The sequence below is a fragment of the Paroedura picta genome, chromosome 3 (assembly GCF_049243985.1).
Source record: "Paroedura picta isolate Pp20150507F chromosome 3, Ppicta_v3.0, whole genome shotgun sequence".
NCBI classification, from domain to species: Eukaryota; Metazoa; Chordata; class Lepidosauria; order Squamata; family Gekkonidae; genus Paroedura; species Paroedura picta.
The window spans coordinates 40936868-40959927 of NC_135371.1; the positions used below are offsets into that span (position 1 = coordinate 40936868).

Genomic DNA, 23060 nt, shown 5'->3' on the forward strand with positions numbered 1-23060 from the left:
CTTTACGATCTTCCAGCACCGTGAACACACAGCACCGTACGTCTACACACAATACACACACACCCTCCAAACAGCAGCGGCGCAGCGACAATTCCCACCCAGCAAAAGAATCCAGCAAACTCCGCTTTCCTCCCGCATGCAAGAAATTAAATATATAAATGGAGACGAAATCTCGCCGCGTGCGGAGCTGCAATTCCTCCCCCAGCACAAGCGCCGGGTTTCCCCCAGAGCTAAGAAAGGCTGGACATCTCTCTGTCTCTCTACGTGTTTGTATGTGTGTGTGTGTGTATGGGTGTAAATGTGTCGCTCAGTCGTACCGGGCGCAACTACTACGGACCGAGCAGGAGAAACATGGGGGGGGGGAAGGCTCGCCCACCCTTTGCAACCACCTTTTCAGTCTCTGTCTCTCTGCAAAAATCACTGCTTCCAAAAAGACGTCTCCTGGGAGAGGGAAAGGAGGAAAGTTAGATCGCACGACTTACAGCTCGAGTCGAAGCTTGCCTCGGATGCGCCTGCCATCATTACATTCCACGCCAAGCAGCCCCCCACCCCCTCCCCGTTGCAACTCCGGCCTCCGCGCCTCGCTCGCTTTCCCGTGGCTGCCGCCGCTGCCCAGCATGAATGGAATGGAATGCAGCGCAGGGTTCCGATGGAACTCCAGCCTCGATCTGACTTCCCAGGGAGACAGACGGAGGCACACATGCGAAGGGGGCTGCCGCTGCCGCTCCCCCGGCTCCCGCCTCTAGAGGGCGCGCAGACCTGTGCCGAGCGGCGCGCTGGAGGCGAGGAGGAGGAGAGAAGGGAGGCCCGGAGCCGGAGGAGGCTGGCGTGCCGTTAAAAGGGCGATGCCGGCTGCCGAGCCTTAAAAGCGGCAAGGCTCGGGCGTGTGCGGGCAGCCGTGGAACGCCAAGACGCTGGACGGCCGCGGCCAGAAGACCATTCGCGCCGAGCATTTATGGGCCCCCTCGAAAATCGCACCGTGGGTCGGCGTCAGGGGCCGTGCTGCGCTCTGCAGCCGCCTCTCCTCTGTGGCAAGCGACTAAGGGCTGCCGCCCGTTTTAAAAAAACAAAAGGCTGGAGTCGAAATCCCCCTGAATGTGGTGCCGCGCACTTGCGGGTCAGCGTCTTTCTAACCGCAGCCCAGGCAAAGGTTATTTCTGCACGGCAAGAGGCTTTGCATTGGCTGCGTCTGTAAACAATGACAAACCCCGCATTAGCTATAACCGACTGGCTTCAAAACTGGCCCTCGTTGGCGTGTAGCGCTGCATTAACAGCTTTCAACTGTGATGCGTTCCAGACTAAAACAAATCCGTCCGGTTCCTCGTGCTGAGAATCGGCATTTCATTTTTCAGTATCCGTGTGGCTGTATTTTACTAAGGACCAGCACATTCTACCCAAGGGGCCGTCAACCCGCTTGGCCCAAGTGCCCAAAGGACTGCATTGCCCAACAAAAGAGGAGAGAGGTTCTGGCTGGTCCAAGCTACCCTGGTCTTCTCACATCTCTCACAGCTAAGCAGCGTCAGCCTTGGTTGGTATTTGGATGGGAGACCACCAAGGTTGTGGCGCAGAGACAGGCTGTGGCAACCCACCTCTGAACATCTCTTGCCTTGAAAACCCCTGGGATTGCCAAAACTCAGCTTGTTAACCAAAAAAAGAGGGGGAAGGGTGGTTCAGGGCAAGACCCGGGAGCAAGCTGAGGCCCAGCAGTAGTCAAGAGGGGCTCCCCTTCTTTCCTTGGGCACAGAGCCAAATGGTCTGGCGTGCCACTGTTCAGGCATGCAAAGGGATTCCTCTTCTATCTCTTTGCCAACAGCACAGTGATGACATGAAAATCAGCAAGACCAGAGGGAGGTTATGCAATTACTTTTCCCAACAACTGCTGAATCAGAGTCACCTGTAACCTCTGTGTAAATAAATGAGGTTGCAGGCTGTCTTGCACTCAGGTCAACAGTGAAACTCCCAGAGATCCAAAATTTGTTTCTCAGGAGGCAAGTACTATTGAAACGGGCCAATTTTGAGCTGGTGGGCCCAAGAGGAAGTATTCCACTTTCTAGTTTTGATATATCTCAGGGTGATGTTTAAATGTTCATTTTTTCTACAAAGACAGGCCTTGTTTTCCTTGTTTTCTGTGCATGCTTGTTGGTACTGTAATGGGAAATTACGTGAAAAATAGGAGTGTCTTCACACACTGGGGAGCACCACATAAGAAGTGGCCTTTGTGAAACACCATTCAGAGCATAGTCTTAGAACTGATGGCTGTTTACCCCCCTTAATTCAAAGAACAACACTACCCACCCCGTTGGGCAGAGGTTATGGTCTTAGAAATTAAGAGCTGGTAGATAAGCTGTTCTTGCCCCAAGGATGCCACCTTCCTGTGATGAGTGGTTTCCACCTGCCTTATAATATTGAGAAGCATTTTCCTCACAGGGCTCCACGCCCATGCTACGTCTTCCCGCATCCCTGCTCAACATTCCTGACAGACAACTGGGTGTATGCGTGGAGTCCCATAACCAAGTGATAGTGATCCATTAGTAATTAATTCCAGGCTCTGTAGCTACAGCACAGATCACTCACTGTAAGAATGCTGATTCAAGCTGCATCCATATGGTGACTTTAACATACATTGCATCTCAGGGCTGCTTCCCATGTTACAATTTTATACCCTGGGTTTTAATTTCTCCGTACACTATCCCTGACACCTTTGTAAATTTATAAAAAACACATTCCCGTTTCCCCCCACGCCCCGCATCCTTTGCATTCTAGAAATTCTTCTCATAAGGCTGAAACCGAGATTTCTCCCGACAGATGACATATCAAGGCAAAGACTCCTTACCAAACAGCTAGGGCTGTTGGGCACTTCTTGGATCTCAGAATCATTCATGGGTTTTTAGAAATCATGTGGTCAGTGTTTTCCCCAAATCAGGCAGTTTAGCTGTCAGATGGGGATGCTTCCACATGGAGCATTTAGCAATCAAAATGGAGCAGGGGTGTGTTGGGGGGTGTTTTGTTTTTTTAGCAGTTGCCTGAGGTCTTCATATTGTCCACTTTTCAGGATTTACTCTGCTTTGTGCCGTTCTTTCCCAATCCTCTTTTCTAAGATTGTTCCTGAGAGACTGCAAAGTGGTTTTGCAGCCACGTGAATGGTAGTGTCCCCACTTTTGAATCTTCCACCCGTATTAGCACCATTTTATTCATGCTGCTTTTGTCATTTCATAACACCCCCCCCCCTTCCTTCCCCTTGCATTGTTTGCCTTTCAACATTGTAAAGGTTTACAAAGTCTTTGCATCCTCGGTAAAGGTAAAGGAGGCAGGGCAGAGGGTTTTGAAAATAAGATTACAAAAGCAGCACTCCCTTCGTTCCCCCGCATGCCACCAGAGGGCTTTTGGTCAGCTTTTTAAAATTAGTGCTTGCTATTATTGTAACCCCTGTGCAGATGCTGTGTGGTGCAAAGCGGAAGGGCTACGGAATGGATCCAACCTTGGGGTCAACAAAAGACGATACCAATGCAGTCTTCAGATACAACGCAGTCTTCACTTATTTCTGAAGACTTGCATGAAAAAAAACCCCAAGTCTGAGTCCTCAGATCAGGCAGGATCCGGACTTCCAGGAGTTGCCATTAGGCCCGTAACTTTATTCGTTCAATTCAAGTGGGTAGCCGTGTCGGTCTGAAGCAGCACAATGAAATCAAGAGTCCAGTAGCACTTTTAAGAACAACAAAGATTTATTCAGGGTGTGAGCTTTCAAGTGCTCTGATTTTATTGGTTCAAGTTGGTAAGGTAATCACAAAAGGTACTTCTTCATGGAAGCCCTTACTTGAACCGTGACAGTTTTGCTTTGCTTATGCCTCTGCTAGCCCATTTGAGGCTTTTGAGGCTTTTGAACTCTGGTGCTGGAGAAGACTCTTGCGAGTCCCTTGGACTGCAGGGCGAACAAACCGGTCAGTCCTAGAGAAGATCAGCCCTGACTGCTCCTTAGAAGGCCAGATCCTGAAGATGAAACTCAAATACTTTGGCCACCTCATGAGAAGGAAGGACTCCCTGGAGAAGAACCTAATGCTAGGAGCGATCGAGTGCAAAAGAAGAAGGGGACGACAGAGAATGAGGTGGCTGGATGGAGTCACTGAAGCAGTAGGTGCAAACTTAAATGGACTCCGGAGAATGGTAGAGGACAGGAAGGCCTGGAGGATCATTGTCCATGGGATTGCGATGGGTCAGACACAACTTCGCACTTAGCAACAACAATCCCACCTGAATTATTTGCTTATTAGATAGATCCTTGCAAGAGGAAAGAGGTGCTTCCTCAGTATCAAGAACAGTCCTAAGAACTCCTTAACAAAATTGTTCCCTCATCCTATTGCAGTATGCAAAAGCAGGAAGCACAATAAGGGTTCCACTACTTCTGCCCTCACATTCACCAAATAAAAGGGTATTTGACAGCCAGCCAAACAGGGGGGGATATGACTTAAGTGGACAGGATTCCACTTAGAATGTTATACAGTAGTTTATATAGACACATTGAGGTTTTTTTGTTTTTTGTTTACCCATCATTAAGGTGAGAAAACAATGCCAGTTGTCTAACAAAAACATCTGATTAGGCCAGTCCTGAAAGAACCAGATTCCAACAATACCCTAAAAGGGCTGACTGTCACCCCATACTATGAAAATGGCCTATTCTATAGTCTTTATTCAGAGAGCATTTCTCATCTCAGTACTCTGAAGGTTGGATAGAAGCCAAGAGTGCAACTGCATTGTAGGTCCAGGAAAGACTGCTGCCCCGTGCTAAAAGGCTGAGCAGCTGCCATTTTGCGCTGCACGTCAAAGATATATTGGCTGTGGCGAGGCGGGGGTGGGGACGAGGAAACCCACACTGCCTTCTGCCGCCACCCATGGGGTGCCTGCTCCGCAGACGGACACGGTGCGTTTAAGCTTCCAAGCTGTCAATTCAGCATCTTCCCATTGTACTAAACTCACTTAACTCAAAGATCAAATTATAAGGAGGAAAGACCGTAAAAGCCATCAAAAAGATTAATTGACAATTTCAGTGATTATTTGTCTTTTAGAAGCACACTCAGTGCCAGCCACTTTCATCATCTTGAGTCTTTTTCTGTTCTGTCTGTCACCCCTCTTTATCAGTTCAGAAATAGTGTTGAATCTACCTGTAGAATTCAGGCATTCTCCATTGGTCCACTCTAGCACTCCCCCCCCCATTTCTCTTTCATCTGCAGAGGGAAATTAATTTGCTTCATCTCTGTTTATTAGTCTGCACACCAGTGTTTCTAAGTTTATCACCTCTTAGAGGAGGGTCTCTCCACTCCAGCCAAACAAAGCATAGCAGGGTTTTATATAACACTGTGGGAGCAACAAACTTGGCTTTTATTTCCAAAGACTAGAGCAGCAGCAACAGGGAAAGCATGCCTAAGGGGCTAACTACACATGAGCATTTGTTTGGAAACTAATGAAGACAAACCAAAATTATTTTGTTTGGAAGGATAACAACATTAATTTAGAGAGTTTAGACACAGAGAGGAAACTGACTTTGAACCTTCCAAGTCCTTGGCATTGAGCAACAGCATAATTCTTTTTTATTTGGGGGCATAATTTGGGGTCTCCCTTATTCTTTGTCTAATGGATGGGAATATGTCTATTTTCTAATTTGGTAATTTATTCCTTATTAAAAGCATTTGATTTCATTATTACATCAAACCTTGTCTATGTTGTTGTCAGTGGGAAAAAATATCTCTGAGCTCAGCAAAATGAGGCTTATGCCTCTGGGACAGAACAAATGCTAAGGAGTCCATCAGAACCTGCAGCCAGTACCCTCTTTTTGCTGCTCCCTCATGCATACAGAAACCAAACTTCCCTTCATTCTGGTCTCACTGCACTGTTCTGTTGCTTAATGTTGATGACTGGAAAGCTTCGAAGTCAGTTTCATATCTTCTGACATGGAGAAGAGGCAAGAGAAAGAATGTTCAGACATCAGCCCACCCATTTTTTAAAATTCAAACGCACTCGCCCTCCCAAGGCTGCAGTTTTCAAAAGCACACGAGACCCAAAGTCCTATTGAAGTTGTTGATACTGAAGTGTATAGCGAAACTTAACCAACGTACTAGTATAATTAGAATAGTGTAACTGAACAATGCCCTGACCTGGACAGCCAAGGCTAGCTCAGTGTTATCAGATTTTGAAAGCTGAGCAGGGTTGACCTGGATCAGTATTTAGAAGAGAGGCCACCAAGGAGGACAAGGGTTGTGTCATGGAGTCAAGCAACAGCTAACAACCTAGGTTGGTCTCTTGTCTTGAAAACTCCACAGCATTACCATCAGTCGGCTGTGACTTGACAGCAAAACACAAACAAAACCTGAACCATGTTCCACAGGCACCCCTTGGACATTTCCCTTGGAATGCTAATCACCGTTACAGAGTCCATAGGTGGTTGCTGTTGATCTGATACAATTCTCTGAGATTCCTTCCTTTAAAAAAAATTGGCACTCTTGAAATCCTAGCATACCTAAAACACAAGAAAAACCTGAGATGGAGATTCTGAAGTAACTCTTTGTTGTTGTTGTTAGGTGTGAAGTCTTGTCCGACCCATTGCGAGCCCATCTACCAGGCCTTCTGTCCTCTACCATTCCCCGGAGTCCATAACTCTTATTGTAAATAACTCTTATTGCTGCCTTATGTCTGTTGGCTTCCTCAAACCACACTCCAAACTGGAGCTATAGGGAAAGGATACAAAAGCTCTTCATTTAGGTCACAGCCAGACTGTCCTGCTTAAGAAACACAGCAATGGAATCCCAAATAGAATTACTCCCTTCTAAGTCCACTGAAGTCGATGAAGGGTGAAACTCTGGGATGTGCAGTCCTCAATAAAGTGACACTCTCCAAAGCCCACTGACTTCACTAAGCCTACACCTTTGACTGCAACATTAATATAGACAAGATGGTTGGCTGGGCAAAAGGCATTCTCAAGAGTAGTCTCCAGGGAGAGAACAATGCCCTTAAAAAACCCAGAGTGTTTTCCTTAACTACAGCCAGACTCGGGATTTCTGGTTGTATCCCAGCAGCAACTAACCAGATCTCCATGGGGAGTCTCGCCTCAGACAATGTGGAGTAAGAACTGAAGCCCCCATGGGAGTTTGCAACAAAGCCATCGTGGCTCGAATCCTAGGCCAAATTCCTGGCAAGCTCAGCAGGTCAAGTCCACCTCAGTAGGGTCACCCCCCCCTTCCACCTCCCTTCAGCACATCCGCCTGAAGAGGCAGAATTTAATATCTGTCTGATTGTAGCAGCTTTGAAGAGCCTTGATTCAGCGTGTTCTCTTTCAGGTGAGTGCGTGCACTTCTCTCTCACTCTCTCTCTCTCTCTTCCTTTTGGTCACATTGCTTATTTGTGTATAGATTACGGCGCCTAGACTTAAAAGCTTTCAAGACAGAGGAGAAAGGAACAAATGAACCAGTTCTGACTAAAGGAAAGCAGTTGGCGTTGGGTTACCCCTGCCATCACTCATTCTCTCTTTTTTTTATTTCCACAGGCTAAATTTAGTGAATTCTTCTCACATTAAAAACTTGTCAGGTATTCACATCCAAAGAGGCTTCTGCTTGAGTCTCTCAGGGGAGTTAGTGAAACAGAGAAAGCTCTTAAACATGTAAGGGAGAAGGCAGAGAAATATTCTAACAATCCCCTGCCTCCTCTTACAAACTCTTCTACTTTCTCTCCATGAGAGAGGGGACACCTTGCCCTCATGTTCTCTGGTTACAGTACTGTCCTGCAAGCATAATTTAACAAGGGCTTCCCACACTGGGCATGACCTCTGAGTGGGCAATTCCTTCCCCACTTCTGTCCCCGCTGCCTCCACCATCACCAAAGGCATCAATGAGAACAGTGTGTGTGTGTGTGTGTGTGTGTGTGTGTGAATGGGTACATCATCTAGCCATTAGCAGGGTGAGGTAAGGGTGACAACAGGGAGGATGAGATGATGGATGTGCTTAAACATGCTCAAACCCCCCCCCCCCCTCCAAATCATAATTCTCATAAAGCAGATAGTTCCTCAGGGGACAAGCAAACTACACAACCAAACATTTGACTCTGGAAACCCAGTCCAAACTAGGTAGGAGGGAGTTACAAACCATGCCCTGGGTGGAAGGAGAGGAATGTTGTCTCACAAGAATGGGTAGGAGGAGGATGGGTGTTCATTCTATGATGGCAGGTTTCCAGCAGTCAATTCCTGCTCATACGTCTTTAGCAAAAATGACAAGCAAAAAAGTATGAATATTTAATCCCCCCTGGAATGCTTTGGTGATGTTTTTCCTCCTTCCAGCAGGAGGAGGGGGCAGTTCTGAGTGTGTTAATAGCGACCCATAAACACTGTAAGGACTATTGCATTGGGGGTGGGGAGGGAGTTGCCTATGATTTCCAAGTTACATCGCAAGTAGCAGGATAACATCAGGGAAGAAAGCGAGGTGTTCTAGATCTTTCACAGTAAATGCAGGCAAGGACCATAATCACTCAGCATGTCGAGACATCTATCGGTATCTCTCAAATAATATTTCCATGACTCCTTCCCCTCCTGTTTCCTCCCACCACCACCACCACCACCACCACCACCATTGTTTTTATACAACAGGAACCAGCAAGTGGTAACTTGCAGGCCATATCTGGTCCACCGAGAGGTATCATCTGGTCCACCCTGGTTGCCTCTTCCAGTGGCAAAAGAGGGTGTGACTGAAGAGCATCTGGAATGAGTGGCAGCATGCCATTGTGGGAGGGGGAGAGGGGATTAGGCTTTGGTAACACTAGTTGGCTGAAGGAGGCCATATATGTATGCAAGAAGTGAAGGTTCACAGAATAGACCAAGCCCTGTCAGTCAAAAGCTTATCTGCTTATTTATTTCACTTGTCTGTCCCAGTAGTTCTTGGTGCGTTTTTCAAACTTATTTTGTGCCCAGCACCATCTAATCCAATTAAGTCTAGAGTCCATTATAAGGCTCTTCAAACTAGGAGGTTTTTCCCTACCGGGTTGTGAAACATCTTTTCTCTTTTCCCCCTGGTTTTGTACTGAACAGCCATTCTGACAGAGGGTTCTGGGAAACTCAAAACTCGTGCATTGTTTTGTTCTGTTTTGGTTGGCCCTAATCAAAAAGACCTTATGGGATTGTTCTTCAGGAAATGACAGAACACTCATAATAAGTAACACATTCACTCCGTCCGCGAGAAGAATACGGGGCATAAAGCTTTCCTTGCAACCAAAGCAATGTAGCTGTTATAGGAAAGGGAGCTCCTTTCACCCAAAGATGCAAAGATCTACATAGCTTGCCATCAAGAAATAATATTGTACTCATCCTGTTACTGCCCCTTAAGATACCAGCTGCAGAGAAAAAAGGAAATTGTGGGCCATGAATGGAAACAGCTGGTTCTACCTTAGTTTATTTACTGGAAGTCTACATGGTATGTTACTGGGGGGTGGGGGTGGGGGTGGGATTTCTTTTCCGACAGTGTTCTACACCATGGTCTGGAGTATGACATTAACACGTCCACATCTTGTTCCAATGATGGGGCTTGGAAAAGAACTCCAGAAATGCCAGATATGTTCCAGCCTCAAAGCCACACTTATATCAACCCCTTCCCCTTTTTGCCACACTTAACCAATACTTTCACAAAAGAAGTTAAAGATCTGATAAAGAGGCAGGCGGTAGATCTTAGCCACAAGTACATTAACAGTGAAATCAGGAACGATGTGGGCAAGCAAATTTCATGGGGTAGATTTGTGGGGGAAATGAGTCCATTAAGAAACGTCTCAGCCACAGGTTTATCTTGGCAACAGCCTAGCCTACAATGAAAGCAGGGTTATACCAAGTAAGAAGATGCCAAACTTTTTTAGCCTATAGGCACCTTGGGCATTCTGAAAGAGGATGGTGGGCACTGCCACAAAATGGTAGAAGGTGGAGCCAAATACATGTGTGCGCGCACACGCACACACACACACACAAGTGGAAGAGGGTTGGGAAATAACACACACACACACACAGAATAAGGCAGGGGGAGTAAAATGCAGCATTTTATTCCCAGTCCCAGCATCTTTGTCTCTTTTCTCCCACCCTCCTAGGGTTACCAGCTCCTAACTGGCAATGCCCAGGAACGTAATGAGGGCAAAGACTTCAAAAATTTCTGAACTAGAAGTGACATCACAGAACTACAGAATACTCTAGGAATGGTGGCATGTCCCTTCTGAGCTCCCTTCCCACCCCAAAGTCCACTCTCTCCAGCCTCCATCCCCAAATTGCCAGTCACTTCACTCTGTTTCCAGTGTTGTATGGAAAGGAATCTAAACAGTATCTAAAAGTAAATTCCCCTGACAAAGCTGAACGTGAAACTCATAAGGGTTATTCAGCCGTCAAAGATTATTTTTCTTTTGCACCATTTGTTTCTTTCTCTTCATTCATATTGGCCCACCTGCTTGCTAGAAACACTTGACAGGTGCCAGAGGAAATGCCAGTGGGTACAATGGGTACTAAGCACTGAATGAGGGCCCCATCAATATTGCAGGTAGGGTTCCCAGCCTCCAGGTGGCACCTGGAGATCTCCTGCCATTACAGTTGATCTCCAAATGACCAAGATCAGTTCTCCTGGAGCAAAGGTCTTCTCCCCAGGCTCCCACCCCAACCCAGAGCTAGCAGCCTTAACTACAAGTCTTACTGTGGCTGAGTTGCCTGGGATTTCCTTACTGTGAAAAGTACATCAGTTGTGCTCGCTCTTTTTGGCTTGCTTAAATGTCTCTTCAACCTACAACCTGCTGACTGCCTCCCTATTTGTATTTGTGTTTAGATGTTTATGCCTTACTTTTCTTCCAAATGGGGACTCAATACAGCCTAGAACATCTTTCTCCCCTCCTTTGTTTCACCCTCACTGTAACCCTGGGAGGTACCCTAGGCTGAGAGAGAGAGAATGATCAGCTCAAAGACATCTATGGCAAAGTAAAGATTTCAACCAGAGTTCCTCAATTCCAGTCTGCATTGGAACCACTATAAGGTGATAGCTCCAGGAGAAGGCAATGCCCAAGGTCCCAGAAAAGTAAATGTAGGGTGATGTAGGCCAGTCATAAAGACATGAAGTAATGGGATGGTTTGCAGGCCAAGTCACTATTCAGTGGGTTTTTCAAACAAGAATTTACGGCACAAGAAACCCTGCCTACTGGCTCACCACTTCCTCTTTAACTACTGAATTCGTTCTTACTTCCCGCCTTCTCATAGTATTTTAAGGCTGATTATGAGCATGGGTTGACAGTGACCCACATTATTTTGGGTCTTGATTCTATGTCTGCATTACTCCTACAACATACATTGATATCAGAATAAACACATCTTTCCGCATCTTAGCAAATGCAGGACAGCTCGTCTCTACTGCCTGCCCACTGGTGCTCATATCCCCCCATATGATGGTCTTTCTATGCCTCACTCTAATTTGGATTGCATTGAGTAGCTTTTGACAGAGGTCCATATGCTTTTCAAATGTGTTCCATTATGGTGTTTCAACCTGACCTTTCCCCAGTTTTTGAAGCTGAAGCTGAGTTCTTCAATCCTTTTTTGTTTTCCTCATGCTCCCCCAGTCACCTTTGACTGACAAGGCATTTCAGATCGATACAATTGGTCATGCTCCAGGTCTCCCACAGGCCCCAAGACAGCTGACGGAAAAGAAAGGCCCGATGAAGACAACATACATTTCAGTGTTCCTTTTTGCCTCTGATAGAAACAGTGGAAGCCCGAGGAAGACTTTGCTTCTTCAAGGAGAGATCCAAATGAGTAGCCGTGTTGGTCTGAAGGAGCACGATAAAATCAGAGTCCAGTAGCACCTTTAAGACCAACAAAGATTTATTCAAGGCGTGAGCTTTCGAGTGCACGTGCTCTTCCTTGGTCTGAGGAAGAGTGCATGCACTCAAAAGCTCATGCCTTGAAAGCTCATGACTTCAAAGCAGCCTCTACGGTGTGTTTATGGGCTCCCCTCAGCTTACATTAAGAAAAGGCAGGCAGCACCTCCACATACTGTTCCTTTGAGATGGAAGTCTCACGATTTCCGGTTCCTCTTCGCCATCGCCACCCTTGATGTGCTTTAGATCAGGGGTAGTCAACCTGTGGTCCTCCAGATGTTCATGAACTACAATTCCCACGAGCCCCTGCCAGCAAATGCTGGCAGGGGCTCATGGGAATTGTAGTTCATGAACATCTGGAGGACCACAGGTTGACTACCCCTGCTTTAGATGAGCAGAGTTTCATTTTGACTTCCGAGCATCTTTATTAAAAAGAAGCAGAGCTGGGCTGCTCAGGAGAATGGAAACAATGGCTCAGGCAAGACATAATGTTGCCGGGCAATAAGATTAAGTTTGCTGAGGGTCCTGGCATGTAGTCTAAGTGTTGGGAGGCTGCTGAAGAATGGTGAGTGACCACTTCCCCCTTGGCAGGAGCAGAGCTGCATTTGCTGCTGGGCTGCTCGTGCTGGGTAGAACAGCCAGGTTCCTATTCCTTCTCCTCAGTGCTCCTCGGGAGCATTAAGATGCTTTTGAAGGAAGCATTAAAGCCTCTTTAACAGCTATTTAACACAAAGCTATGAATACTTCAAATAGCACAGCCATCTTTGTAGCTTCATTTCAACTGCATTAAAATGAAGTTAGCAGCACCAAGGTTCACTGAGGGGCACGATGCCCAGTTTTGTTCCCCCTTTTCTTGTCAACAGGAGTAGCTTATGTTTTTCGTAGCACAACTGCTGTTTCAAGCTGCAGTGTGGCCCATAATAAGGCAAGAGAAGGGGGAGATATGGGCCACAGTTCACGAAAAGCATTTTGTTCACACAGCCCAGGTTCTGCTAAGGGCCCAACACTGTCTCCCTGTTTTCATTCCCTACTAATGGTGTTTCAGGCAGATATATGGGGCTTCTCTAGGGGGTTCAGGCAATTGTATTTTCCCAGTTGTCTACTGCCATGAGAGGTCCCCTTCTGTATAGAAAACAGAAACACAGGTAAAGGGTTCCTAAGCATTGGACTCCGGAGTGGTCTTCTTGCAGGGAGCATCTCAAAACTTCACCAGAATGCTCCCGACCTGTTTGCACTGTTGCACTGTTTACACTGTTCATATTGTTACAACTAACAATATTATTGTACAGTTATTCGTGTTATTGTGCATATGTTCCATGTTTCGTGTATTATTCATATGTTCCATGTAAACCGCCATGAGCCTCTGGGGAGGGCGGTATATAAATATAATAATAAATAAATTCATTCATTAATTAACAAATCTTTGAGAATCCATCCCTTCCCCACAAAAGCAAAAAGTCTCTCACACCCTTCTTCCTTCTATGTCATGGGATATGACAGCAACCTGGAGATCCACCTCAGGGATTCCAGTCCATTAGAAAGTACTGACATAATCTGGAGATTACTCCTTCTGAGTACATACTAGCCTGGGGAGTAAAATGACAGAGAATGTTGCATGGGCAGCCCTGGGTAGTATTTCTGCTTTATTGCTTACCAGCAGAACATGAGTATTGGCAAGCAGTAATGTAACTCTGCTGAAAGAAGGGATGTGAATCATTTGTCTTTGCTACCTCTATCAAAGCAAGGCTTACCTGTATTTAAATATGGGAAATTGAGTGTGGCTTTAAAAACCAGAGTGTATTCTACAGTGCAATGTAATTGCACACAAACTCAAATGGGAAGGGTTGCCTCATTGGCGGGAAAGCAGCCTAAATCAATGAGCAAAATGGCTTTTGATGCTCAGACCATGGCTCTTTAACAGCCACATTTATGCAGTTAGTGGTTTGGATATGTGTCCCTTTCCTAATTCTTCCTCAAGAGCCAAGATAAAACATTCACTTTCCTAGGGTTTTCATTTCCGGGAGCACTGATACACAATTGCCTTCAGACAGTAGCTGCTGTCTGTACCCACGCTGGATTGGGGGGGAGGGGGGGGAGGGATGAGTTTATAATGGCTACCCCATACAAGAACATAATGTGTGAATTGCTGTGCTGAGTAAGTTAAAGTTTACCTAATTCAGCTTGGCCAGCCAGGTGCCTCTGGAAGCTTACAGGTAGAACATGAGGATGATAAGCTGTCATCTTTATTTATTTGCCCCTAACATGTGGCAATTATGGGTAAATAGCACAGAGGTGGTAAGGTAGCCGACATGCAGGGTGGTAAGGCAGCCGACATGCTGTCTGAAGCTCTGACCATGAGGCTGGGAGTTCGATCCCAGCAGCCAGCTCAAGGTTGACTCAGCCTTCCATCCTTCCGAGGTCGGTAAAATGAGTACCCAGCTTGTTGGAGGGTAAACGGTAATGACTGGGGAAGGCACAGGCAAACCACCCCGTATTGAGTCTGCCATGAAAACGCTGGAGGGCGTCACCCCAAGGGTCAGACATGACTCGGAGCTTACACCTTTACCTTTACTTTACTTTACCTAGTAATCATACCTATCATTGACAAACCTATGAATTGCTTTGATCGTTTTAAAAAGCGGTGTAAACTAGCAGCAATTATGGGTCTTACAATAATGAATACCGTAAGTAGGGGGTGGGGGTGGTGAGAAGTGGTATCAAGTCACAAGTGATTTACAGCAATCCTGTAGGGTTTTCAAGGGAAGAGATATTCAGAGGTAGCTTGCCATTGCCTGCCTTCACATTACAACCCTTGCCATTCCTTGGAGGTCTCCCATCCAAATACTAGCCAAATTTCCAAGATCTGAAGAGATAGAGCTAGTTACTTAAGCATTACACGAAGATCTTCTTTTTCTTTGTCCCAAACCTTCTGCCAATGATTTGGCAGAATCTTCTGCCAAACCTTCTGCCGTGCCCCCCCCCCCACACACACATGTTCTAATCTTTTGAAATATCCATTCTCCATGCTGACATTATATCACATATGTATACTAAGCTCTGTGAAAGCTGAATAATCCCCAGATGAGCCGGAGACTCACATTTAAGGATGTTGATGATTTTGATGCACAGACCAAGTGCCAAACCAAAGCTGTTCACACACCAACTCTGACCAAAATGGAGGCTTCTACCAACTTCAGATGGAGAAGAAGCACCGACGGTTCTTCTTTTCTCGCGTTTTCCTCCACACAATATATACATGATGAGTTTGGCAACAAGTAGCACAGGAGATGCGAGAACAATTTCAGAAAGGCAGAGGAATCAGACAGACTGTTTTAACTGAGGGTCTAACAGCCCCCCCTCCTTTTTTTCTCTTTCCCTGAAGGTTTTAGCAGTTCTTCTTGACAACCAGAATAACAAACTGTGTCTGTAGAGCTCTTGGGATATCTGGTGAAATTAAGATGTGTAATGAATAGAGTTGTTTTGTAGGGAATCACAGCTGCACATTCAAGCCAGGCTAAGAAGCAAAACACACTATCCAGGCACCTAAGACAAGATCAGGTGGGACTTGGAGTTCCCCAGGCCTTCAGTTCTGGTTCATGTTTGCAATGTCAGAACTCAGCCTGGGCACCTATGAAACAAGAGTGCTTTTGAACATATGCAGAATGTTCCCCCAAATACAGAGCAGCCACTCCTACTCCAAACATATCCAGGATTGGCAGCAAAGGTTCTAAATTCAGAGAGTGTGACTTCTAGTCAAGAGTTTAATACTTCGAATTTTACAAATAGAATCATGAGTAGGGTTGCCAATCTCCAGGTGGCACCTAGAGATCTCTTGCTATTGAGTACCAAAAGACTGGGTGACGGCATATTGTAAGAAATTGATTATACTATCTATATATTCCAAAGCACTCTGCTTTAAAAATATAGGCAATTAAAGGTTGATACAGATATGCAGGTTTTGAAAGCCAGGGTCAGTTATTAAAACTGTATTCTCTGGATGTGTGTGCTTAAAAGTCTAAGAAAACTTTTAATACAACCTAATTCTTTTGCCACACAGAATATTCGGAATGCCTTATATTCAACCTGCCTTGGTATTAAAACATGTTTATGTGTCATAGTGTGCATGCGTACAATAATTTGACCACCGAGGAAGGCCAAAGTGCCTTTGGTGCTGTTTTAATCAACCTAGAGAGATTGAATTGGATGTCCTGTTTATTGGTTCAAGGCTGTTAACCTAGAGATAACTAATTGTATCATGTTATATAGATTAAGGACTTTTTAGTCCAAATATTCTGTGCTTCAAGGTTGGCATGTTCCTATGTTTATAAAGCAGAGTGTGTGTTTGTGTGTGTGTGTGTCTGACTGTCTGTCTGTCTGCTTGTCTGTGTATAAAAAATAATTTTCTCTCACCCAGCTCTCAGATAACCAACTGTATTGTTTCTTTGGGGTGGCTCTTCTCCCCTTCTGTTTTGGGTTCTGATGTCCCTTTATTACAATTCATCTTCAGACAACAGCATTCAGTCTCATTGGAGAAAATGGCTGATTTAGGGGGGCACTCTATGGCATTAGACCAGTGGTTCTCAACCTGGGGGTCAGGACCCCTTTGGGGGTCAAATGACCTTTTCATAGGGGTCATGGCAGGGTGAGCAGCTTGGGTGGGGGGCACTAATAAATTAATTTGCTGCTGGGGGGCCGCCACTGTTGCTGCTCCTCCTGCAGGTGCCCGCCAATTTATATACAATTTATAACCAATTTATATATAATCATGAACAATGGATCTTCATGCCATTGGTCAGTTTCAGTTTAATTTCTCTGAAAGAAGACTTGCATAATTTTATGGTTGGGGGTCGCCACAACATGAGGAACTATATTAAGGGTCGCGGCATTAGGAAGGTTGATAACCACTGCATTAGACCCTGCTGATGTCCCTCTCTTCCCTAGACCCTGCCCTCCCCCTCCCAATTCTCCAGGTATTTCCCAACCCAGAGCTGGCAACCGTTATCATGGCCCTTCCTGTGACCTACAGCTATTTCCCAAGGTCATTCACTTCTCTCCTGTTCATTACCTCCAGAATGCACAAGGAAGCCATTTTCTGCCTTCTTCACATAGACCCTAAGCTTCACCGCAGAGCTGATGGAATGGTCTCTCCCTTTGTGCCTGCTTGTGCTTCTATTCCTTGAAATGTGGGATTTTCTATTAGAGCCCTTCGTGGGCAGTCTGCGGCATTGTTAATTACATCAGGAGAGTGTTGTGTTCTCTCTTGGCTGGGTCATAAAACAAGAGGATTGTTTTAAGGATTCCGTTCATGGTGAAGGCAGGGAGAAGGCTCCAGAGAAGCCAGTGAGCAGGGGGAAGGGAAGGAATTCTGGACATGGTTCCCTTTGATTACAGGCCTGGGGATTTCCCACAGATTAGGCAAATGGATTCTATTTCCTCCAAGTGAGTTTGTTTAAAGGCCATTAAGGCTGGTGGAGTTATTTGGCATCTCCCCCCCCCCCCCCCGGATGTGCCAATAGATAAAGCCTGCTGCTTATCAAGGAGAATGACCCGTCTCCTTTAGCATGTAGTCAAAATAAACCAAGTTAGTGGAACAGTTTAAAAAGCAGTAGTCCTAATCCTGGTAGTTCAAAAATCACAAACCAAGAAGGCAGAGATAAACATTGGAATCCCCCCCCTTATTTTCCAGTATATCAGTATAAACTTGTATGAGTGGCTAAGTTAAAGTTTCAAGGTTTAAGTGATATGAAGGCCGAGTTAAGTTTTCAAGCTTTAGCACAACAAAGCGGGGTATTATGTTCGGAACAGTGGTTATAAATTTATAAAGCCATTAACTTCCAAGAAGGGAGTAACCTGCTTAGGATGGCATTTCTGTATTGTATTTCTGTAACGTCTCTTTTATGATTATAGAAATGGGGACTATAAATTGGATGTATAAACCCCCCAAAAATTCCAAAACCCCTTGCTCATTTTAAAACAATATCCAATATTCCAATGCTGTATATTCTTGTCCTTCAAAGTCCATACTCACAGACCTTTGCAATAAAATTATGAGAGTCTAAGCTATTGGCTGTCTAGCTCATGGCTGCTACCTGAACTGAAAAGGGCAATATAAAAACCAAGGTAAGAAGCATCTCAGATTTATTTATAAGCATTAAAAATACCTTATGGAAGTGCATTTTGTCTTATTACCTCAGGATATATGATCTTAGCAGAAATTCCCACAGTATGGTTCTTAAAGACTGAGATTTTTAAAGGCTTAGAAAACGTAGGCCATTTCTGCACCTACAAAATGTAGCTGGACAGCCTCTGAATGTTGGTGGCATATTCAGCTCCCTCCACATGAAGTCACCAAGATCCCGAGGCTGTCCAGTAGACGGCTCGTGATTCCACCATTTTTAAGTTACAATACACAAAACGCACAAGCCAACAGTGAACAACAAGTGGTCAACCACCAAAAATACCATATGGAAGGGGTAAAGCGCTATAGCCTGGGCACCTTTGTCCCACCCTTGCACTTGCCCTCATCTCCCACATTTCCGCTGTCTCGCTGCCCAAGTGCCTCCTTCCCTCCCTCCTCTCATGTCACACCCCCGTCTCTTCTGCTCCTCTTTTCCCCCCACGCCCGCATGCCACTCATATAATGTCAGAAAAGCCTCTCCATGCTCACATGTAAGAAAATTAGCTTACCGAAGAGAAAGATCCAGCCAATCCCTGGTGCACAAGTTTCCATATGCAGGGAGTTATGTATGTCAATATCGGTTTGGGGATTTTTTTTTAAGCCTTGGATTCCTACCCTCTTTCTCCCTGAGCAATTCTGAAGCAGGGGTGGTGGCATCCAAGCTGCCGCTTCCCCGTATGCGCACGCACACACACACACCAGCGGCTCAGGCGGCAAGGCCTTGAGGGGAAGCGTCTTCTTCTGACGAGCATGTGTATACTGTAGTGGTTAGGAGTGTGGACTTCTAATCTGGCACACCGGGTTTGATTCCTCACTCCTCCCCCACATGCAGCCAGTTGGATGACCCTGGGCTCGCCACAGTACTGATAGAGCTGTTCTGACCGAGCAGTGATATCAGGGCTCTCTCAGCCTTACCCACCTCACAGGGTATCTTTTGTGGGGAGGGGAAACAGAAGGTGATTGTAAGCCACTTTGGGACTCATTCAGGTAGAGAAAAGTGGCATATAAGAACAAACTCTTCTTCTCTTTGGTAAGCTAATTTTCTTACATGCAGGCACAGAGAGGCTTTTCTACCATTTTCTGAGCAGCAGGCAGGCAGACCAGTGGGAGAGTGTGGAGGCAGAGTGGCAGCAGAGTGTGGAGGGGAGAAATAGCGCCATTTACTATCCCGCAATTGCAGGCAGGACACAAAGTGCAGTTTGGAAATTGGCCTAGGAACTATATGGAGGAATTAAATTCAGGGCATTTCTGCACATGGGTAAAAAGAGTAACACCAGCTGATTGGCGTAGTGCTAAATATTTTTTTGGGGGGGTGGAAGAGTCTGACTCTCAGGAAGGAGGCAGAGAGCCAAGATGGGACAAGCAGCAATCAAGTCTTACCTTTGGCCCAACAGAAGAGAAATGTCTGGATGTTGGATAGGCAGTGCTGCAGGCAGTCCAGCTGCTCCCACATCTCCTACTGGCTGACAACTGGACACAGCACCTGCCCTACTTTGCTTGAGGGGCTTGCATAGGTTAGTATCACATCCATTACCTCTACCATATCAGGCTATATATCAAAGTATGATACATAATCACACATTCCCCCCATTCCCTTGTGGCGGAAGCTTTATTTATTTTCTTTAAAACATTTCTACTTAGGACTCTCAGCACTGTGGGCTCCCTAGGTGGCTTCCTATTTGTACTAATGATCTCATTAAAGTTTATAAATATCATACAAACTGTATCGAGTCAGGGCTGTAAAAGCAATCAGCAATAATCATAAATTCAATAAAAACAAAACAGAATGGCCTCTTAGTATAATTTAAAAGTCATCGAAGCATCAGTAGCAACAAAGCCAGATATAAAGCCTGGGGAAGCCTTTTCAAGGGGGTGGAAGGAAGTAACAAAAGCCTGGAAGCTAGAACTGTTCTTGCCTACTGCAATGAAACAAATAGATTCACAGCCAGCCAACAATCTGGGAATTGCAAAGTCACAGCACCACCACAGAAAAGGCCCTGTTCCTAGCATCCACCTACTCCACTCCAGATTTTCAAAGAAGATCCTAACTGACTGGCAGGCTCACATGGGACCCTGTGGTCTTTTAAACACTCTTGTCTCAGATTAGTTAGGGCACGAAAGACAATTACCAGTACTTTGAATTTGCCTCGAAGCAAATTAAAAGATAATGTAGATCTTTCAGAACCAGCAAGAGATGCTCTCTTTGCTTTATGCTGGTGAATGCCCTCTAATTTGCGCCAGTTGAAGCATTGAAACAGCCTTCAAAGTTAGCCCATGCTGAGCGCATTGCAATTAGCACCCCTTTATCTTTCAGTGTATTCATCACCAGGGAGAGATGGGAGTACCTATAGTACAGCAGGTAATATCAGGGCAGCCTGTCCAGTAGAGCAGGGGTAGTCAGCCTGTCCAGGGGTAGTCAGCCTATTTCTACTGCAGGGTTAGTCAACCATGAATTGTAGTTCATGGACTACAATTCCCATGAGCCTCTGCCAGCAAATGCTGTCAGGGGCTCATGGGAATTGTAGTCCATGGACATCTGGAGGACCACGGGTTGACTACCCCTGCAGTAGAGACCACCATTTGAGATCATTTTGAGATGCTTGGAAGAAAGTGGGAAAATATGTTTCATGAATGGAGCCATAAGCATAAGAATAAAAAGCAACTAAAGACTTTTCTGTTTTGTCTAGCACTCCCACAGCGATCCTTCCTTCATGCTCCATTTTTATTGGTCACAATCTGAATTACATTTTTGTCTGATTCTAATGGATCTGACAGGTTTTATTTAGTGTTTTTAATATGTTAGCTGCCTTGGTGACCCTAGTGGCAGGTAAGGGTTGCCAGCTCTGGGTTAGGAAATACCTGGAGATTTGGAGGGAGGAGTCTCATGGGTTTGGTGAAGGGAGGGACTTAAGGGGGGGGTAATGTCATAGAGTCCACCCTCCAAAGCAGCCATTCTCTCCAACTGAACTGCTCTCTGTCCCCTGGAGATCACTTGTAATCCCTGGGGATCTTCAGCCACCACCATCCCTAAAGGTAGGGTATAATTTTTTTTTAAGAGAGAGGTTGAATTTACAGGGAGAACTTATAGCTCAATGGCACACCTTAAATGTTGCATATAGAAAATCTCAGTTTTAGTCCCTGGTTGATTTTAAAAAGATCTTAAGAAGAAGGACCAGAAAAAGGACTCTGTGCCAAATACCACAGAGAGTCATTGTCAAGGAGATATCATGAGACCAGATGAATCAACAATCTAATTTAGGGTAGGACATGTTTGTAAGTTCAGATCATCAGCTTCTAACACTTATAGTTTTGAGCCTGATGGTGGAACAAGATCTTCCAGAATCATACCCAATCACCAGACTACAGAGATCGGTTCTCCTGGAGGAAATGGCAGCTTTGAACATGACAGCAGTATATCCTCCCCAGGCTTCACCCTCAGATCTCCAAGAACTTCTCCACCTGGAGTCGGCACCTCTACTGTTGTGATAGAATTTATAATTTCAAGATATTTCCTTCTATTAGTATAGTGTTAGAAAAGAGCAAAAGTCCAGTAGCACCTTAAAGGACCAACACAATTTGTGGCAGGGTGTGAGCTTATGTGAGTCACTGCTCGCTGCTTCAGATACAGCCAGTCTGTTAATTTGAGGACCATCTATCCAATCACGCGTTGAAGTAGCCAGTTCAGCTAGTTGCATAAAGCTGCTGGAGTTTAATCTACTCCTTAGATTAAAACTGTTTAAACTACTCATTCTTCTGATCTCTGTACTGGAACCCGGAAACATTACACCCACAAAACCCTTATTTGTATTGTTACCAGGTTATGATTAATTTTATATTTGCCGCTTTGACAGCTTAATATGGATATACATTCTATGTGTTATACTTGTGGATCCCCTTGAGAAGCCCAAATTTGAGTTGAAAGGTGGATTAAAATCTTGAAAAATGAACTGAGAAACACATTTGCATTGCTGATTTCAAAAGGACTTGTACCTCTGTGAAGGTTAAAACTCCCCATCCCCAAAAAGACACCAGACTTAAAGGATGTGGCTGAAACCATCGCACACCTGCTCAGACACCATCTCTAGATCATTTGCTAAATATTGTTGTTGGGCAAACAATCCATTCTAATCCAAGTGTGATCCATGAAAGAGAAAACAGTCTTAGCATTCTGAGAGAGAAACTCTGGCCTCATGGTCTAGTGAAGCCTACACTGGCAACTGCTGAAAAGGGGGCCAATTAGCCACTAATCTGATGTAGGAACCTGTCAGTTCCCAAGAGCACACCCTGCCCATTTCATCTAGGCCACCCTGACACTGTCAGGCAGGAATGACTTTCTATATTGATATTTCTTAATCAGAGTCTATTTTCCAGGTCATCAACTTGACATCTCTACACCTCAGAGTCACTGGCAAGGATAGTTAGATTACCATTCTGTTCATCGTGTATTCTCTCCAGGTTTAACTATTTCTACTCCTCCTCCAATTGTCCCTCCACCACCATCACCCCCAGTCAAAGGATCCCATTCCAGGTAGCTTTTACAAACACGTTTTTAAAAAGAGAATGACAAATACAAAGGAAGAAATGATCTTTTCATATCCCACCCTGCAGCCCATGTGACTTCCTTGCTAAGTGGCTCAAACGTCACTTGATAAATCCAATCCTGGTATTTTATTATCTTATGTAAACATCAGCCAAGGCCTTGACTTCTCCTTGAAAACAGTCTGAAAGATAACAGAAATATGCATGTTCTCATGTTTTGGAGCTGTGGGAATAAAATAGTGCAAGCTACCTCTCTCCCCAAGAAGACATCAGACAAGGACAATACCAAACAGGAAATCTTTGTGTCCTCCCATAAGAACATAAGAGCATTCCTAGATAAAACCAGTTGGCCATCTAGTCCAGCGTCCTGTCTCACACAGTGGCCAACCAGTTCCTCTGATTGCTCAACAACAGGACAGAGCAGCTGAAGCTTTCCCTGGTGTTGCTTCCTGACTCTAGGATTCAAAGGTTTAGTGCCTCTGAA

At 45.3% G+C, this 23060-nt stretch overlaps 1 protein-coding gene across 9 annotated transcripts in view; it reads right to left on the reverse strand.

Annotated features, from left to right (window-relative positions):
- The window catches only part of PLXNA1 (plexin A1), a 424561-nt gene that overhangs the window by 395184 nt on the left and 6317 nt on the right, over positions 1–23060 (reverse strand). For 4 of the 9 annotated variants that reach the window (XM_077325389.1, XM_077325388.1, XM_077325385.1 and 1 more), the window contains exon 1: positions 483–733. The exons of 1 other annotated variant lie outside the window; for it this stretch is intronic. The gene's annotated coding sequence lies outside the window, so the exon portion shown is untranslated. Of the gene's footprint in view, positions 1–482; positions 744–23060 lie in introns of those variants that run through there. 4 more of the 9 variants (XM_077325387.1, XM_077325383.1, XM_077325378.1 and 1 more) reach the window with 2 other exon arrangements.